Genomic DNA, 4,935 nt, shown 5'->3' with positions numbered 1-4,935 from the left:
GTTCCTCTTTTGCCACATCCTCGCCAGCATTTGCTATCACCTGAGTTTTTGATCTTAGCCATTCTCACTGGTGTGAGGTGAAATCTCAGGGTTGTTTTGATTTGCATTTTCCTTATGACTAAATATGTTGAACATTTCTTTAGGTGTTTCTCAGCCATTCGGCATTCCTCAGCTGTGAATTCTTTGTTTAGCTCTGAACCCCATTTTTTAATATGATTATTTGTCTCAATGCAGTCTAACTTCTTGAGTTCTTTGTATATTTTGGATATAAGCCCTCTATGTGTTGTAGGATTGGTAAAGATCTTTTCCCAATCTGTTGGTTGCCGTTTTGTCCTAACTACAATGTCCTTTGCCTTACAGAAGCTTTGCAGTTTTATGAGATCCCATTTATCGATTCTTGATCTTAGAGCATAAGCCATTGGTGTTTTGTTCAGGAAATTTTTTCCAGTGCCCATGTGTTCCAGATGCTTCCCTAGTTTTTCTTCTATTAGTTTGAGTGTATCTGGTTTGATGTGGAGGTCCTTGATCCACGAGATGCTTTTTCAGTCTCTTGTATTCTCTTGGTGATGTTGGCGTCTATGACTCTTAACCTCTTTCCTATGTTTTCTGTCTCCAGGGTTGTCTCCCTTTGTGATTTCTTCATTTTTTTTTTCTATTTTGATTTTTATATCCTGGATTTTTTTCTATTCCTTCACCTCATCGGTTGTCTTTTTTTGTAACTCCTTAAGGGATTTTTGTGTTTCCTCTTTAAGGGTTTCTACTTGTTTACCTGTATTGCTCTGTATTTCTTTAAGGGTGTTATTTATTTCCTTCTTAAAGTCTTTCATCATCATCATGAGATGTGATTTTAAATCCAAATCTTGCTTTTCCAAGCAAGTGTTGGGATATCCAATATTTGCTTTGGTGGGAGAGCTGGGCTCTAATGATGCCAAGTAGTTTTGGTGTCTGTTGCTTATGTTCCTGAGCTTGCCTTTTGCTATCGGGTTTTCTCTGCTGTTAGCTTGTCTTGCTGTCTCTGACAGTGGTTTGACCCTCCTGTAAGTTTGTGGGTCAGCACTCCTGAAGACTGTTTTCTTTCATTTGGTTATGGGAACAGAGAACTGCTCCTGGGTCTGTGTGTCCTGCAGCTTCCAGGCAGTTTGCTTGGAGCAGAAGAGTTGGTCTTACTTCTGTCCCAGGTGTGTCAGCGCTCCAGGCAACTGGCTTTCAGCTCTGGGCTCAGGCAAAAACTGGAAGGGTCCTATCCCTGTCTGCTCCTATGTTCCTGTATGGAGAGGGCACTAGTCCAGGTCCTCTTGGGCCAGGAATGTGAAGAGAAGTGGTGGTCTCCCCTGAGCTCTCAGGGTTTTCCCCACTTCTGAGAGACCAGGTCTCTCCTCCACGGGATTTGGGTACAGAGAGCTGTGGGAGAGGTTCAGGGTTCAGCTCAGGGCACAGACAGTAGCCAGAATACTATCCTATGCTTCTTTAAGGGAGTTAGTTATGTCCTCCTCATGGTCCTGTATCATCTTCATGAAATGGGATTTTAGGTTGGATTCTTGCTTTCCTGGTGCATTAGGGTATCCAGGGCTTGCTGAGTTGGGAGAACTGGATTCTGATGGTTCTAAGTGGCATTGCTTTCTGTTACTTATGTTCTTACGATTGCCTCTTGCCATTTGGTTATCTTATCTCTGGTGTTAACTGGTCTCTCTGTCTCTGACTAGATCCTGTCCCTCCTGATAGTCTGGTAATGAGGGATTTCCTGGGAGTTGATCTCCCTCTCTCTCTCTCTCTCTCTCTCTCTCTCTCTCTCTCTCTCTCTCGTCTTTCTGAGATGAGCTGTCCCTGTGAACCTGGTTGTGATGGACCTCTGGGAGTCATGCTTTCTCTGGTTGTTATTACCAGGTTTTAATAATGCTTTTGTAATATTACTCTAGAAAATTTATCAAATAAAATTTGACTGTGTTTTGGTTACAGTTTCACCATTATTATTTTATCAATGGAAAAAAAATCCTGTTTTGCTTCAATTTTAACATCTTATATGTTGGTGCTTAAACAGCATGAACACTTGTAACCATGAATCAATTGACCTAGCTTCCATGTATTTTTGTCTTGTAAAAATAAAACTGCAAACTAGAAATAATTCCAACATATATTGCAGAATATACATTTAGATGGGGCAGTGGCCTGCTCATCTGGCAGAAAACTACTTGTTTATTAAATAAGTCAACTAACCATGAGGACCAATCATAATTGTCAATTTGAATAGATCTGTGATCTTTAAGCAGTCAAGAAGCATGTCCCTAAATGGATCTGTAAGGAAGCATTAACTGATAGGAAAGACTCTCTTACAGCATAGAAAGCACTTACCAGGCACCAGCCCAGACATAAGAATGCCCAAGAAAAAAACTTTTACTTTTGCCTACCTACCTTCAGTGCCTTTTTGTGCATGCATCTGCCTTATTGGTGCTTCTGCTTCCATCCTTTGCTGATTTTGGAACTTAGATCTCACAGCTTCCCATGTAAAATGAAAGGTTATGACTATAAGAATTCTTGGCCTCATCAGTAGACTGGAACAGCTGAGGCAGCAAATATTTTAGCCTGAGCAGCTACGAGGATTTTTGCCTCCTTAATGTGAAGCCATTGTTTGCATACTTAATCTAAACTGTGTAAGTCAATCTAACAAGTACTCTTTGCAATATACATTGTTCTATACTTCCATTTATGTATAGGACCTTGGTTTATTTCAAATTCTTCACATTGCTCCCTCTACTGAATGGGAGTAGTTGGATCACAAGCCTTACTCAAATCAACTAAATTCCTGGATCAAAACCATTTGCTCAATGTCATTTCATCTCAGAGTCACTCATTACGATTATATGAAGACTGTGGGGGTCACTGCAGGCATCATGGCCAGCAGGGAAATGAACCGTTAAAGAGGCAATAAAGAAAACTTGGTTCAGCTCAATTTAGTCAGGCTGGATCAAACTTCAGGAGACTGATGCCAAATGACTTATTGTAAGCTTATTTAAACAGTTCAATTTAGAAAAAAAGTTTCTAGGCAACAATCATTCCAATTCCAGGTGCACAACAAAGATTAAGGTGTGACTATATAGAAACTCTTTTGCAATGTGTGGCCATGAGATGGGTTTGATAGCTTAAGGGCCTAAAATCTCACATGATCTTTGACTGAGACAGGATAGAGGTAATCAGATTATAAAGTATACATGCCATCTCCTCTGAGGATGTGATTTACTTATTAACTGAGAACTAAAGATAAGGGTCTAGGGATGGTGAATCGGGGGTAATCATTCTGGAGAGTTTGGGTGAGGTCTAGCTCTATAGATAGCAAAGTTAACCAGGTCATTAATAATATTTGCTGCCAGCTTTCTAGGTGGAAAACAGGTATTTTATTTCCTCCGTTGAAGAGACCCTGAATGTTTAACATTCCTGGTTTGCCCAATGTTTATCTGTGATCACAAGGACCTCATGTTCTCTACAGGAAGCCATTGTCAAAGACCTTTTTGAGAATAGGCAAGACAAAGCTTAGGAGATTTGGAATAGTTCAAAGAACAAAAAAGGCAGGCTTTTAGGTCAATAAAAATTGACAAGTTCTAAGTAATCACACAATATTATATAGAGCAGTCATATGAAAATAGTAGGATCTACATAGGACACCAAAAAAGATTTGGAGAAACTTTAGAATTGTTAAATCAACTATTTCCTATCCATTCTTTGCTTTAGACACTTCAGCATTTTTTTTTCTGCTCACAAAACCATAGGTTTCTAGTCCGATTGAACCTTTTTCTTTTTGGTTCTTTCATATCTAAATGAAGGCCACATTGAAGACTATCACACAGTGTAGTAGATTTTTGTGAACAAAAGTGTTCTGATGATTTTGGCAGAGTTCATATAAATTCATTGAAGGTTTAAATTGTTTCCAGCGATGTACAGTCTCTTCCAGATTGAGAAACTAAGAAGATCCTGAAGTCAACAATTGAAACTCCAATAGACAATTTAAGTTGCATATTTATTCATCCTTGTAACATGCAAGTTCTTCTAATCAAGAAAATGAATTGTAATGATAGAAATGGCTCAGGTCCAATCCAATTGGCATTTCTTTCTTTATGTTGGGGAAGTTTTCTTCTAAGATTTTGTAGAAAATTCTTTCTGGGCCTTGGAACTGGCAGTATTCTGCTTCTATTTCTATTATTCTTATGGTTGGTCTTTTCATAGTGTCTGGATTTCTTATATATTTTGTGTCAAGAACTTCTTAGATTTAACATTTTCTTTGACTGATGTATAGATTTCTTCTATTCTGTTGGTGATGCTTGTATCTGTAGTTCTTGTTCTCTAGGTTTTATATCTCCAAGATTCCCTTAGTCTGTGTTTTCTTAATTGATTCTATTTCCATTTTTAGGTGCTGGACTCTTGTATTCATTTCCTTCACCTCTTTGATTATAATTTCCTGTATTTCTTTAAGTGATTTATTCATTTTCTCTTTAAATGCCTTTATCATCTTTATAAGATTGGGTTTAAGGTCATCATCTTGTCCTTTGTTTGTGATAGAATATCCCTAGATTTTTGTGGTAGGATAGGTGGGTTCTGTGGGTGCCTTATTGCCCTGGCTTTTGTTTGTGCTAGAATATTCTTAGATTTTTGTGGTAGGATAGGTGGGCTCTGTTGGTGCCTTATTGCCCTGGCTTTTGTTCGTTGTGTTCTTATTCTCACCTTTAGACATCTGGTTGTCCCTGATGTAGGCTGTATGTTTCTGATGTCAACAGGCCTCCTCAGGGAGAGAGGCAGAGGCTTGGCAATGCAATGGATCTTAGAGAACAGCAGGTGGCTCACCTCGGTTGTCTGTGATTCAGGTGGAAGAGAATGGTCCTGAGGTTCTGCAGGCCCCTCTGAAAAGGAGACAGAGCTTTGGGCCCCGATGATAGAACTTAGAGGGCA

The sequence above is a fragment of the Rattus norvegicus genome, chromosome 20 (genome assembly GCF_036323735.1).
Source record: "Rattus norvegicus strain BN/NHsdMcwi chromosome 20, GRCr8, whole genome shotgun sequence".
Taxonomy (NCBI): Eukaryota; Metazoa; Chordata; class Mammalia; order Rodentia; family Muridae; genus Rattus; species Rattus norvegicus.
This window is presented reverse-complemented; position numbering follows the sequence as displayed.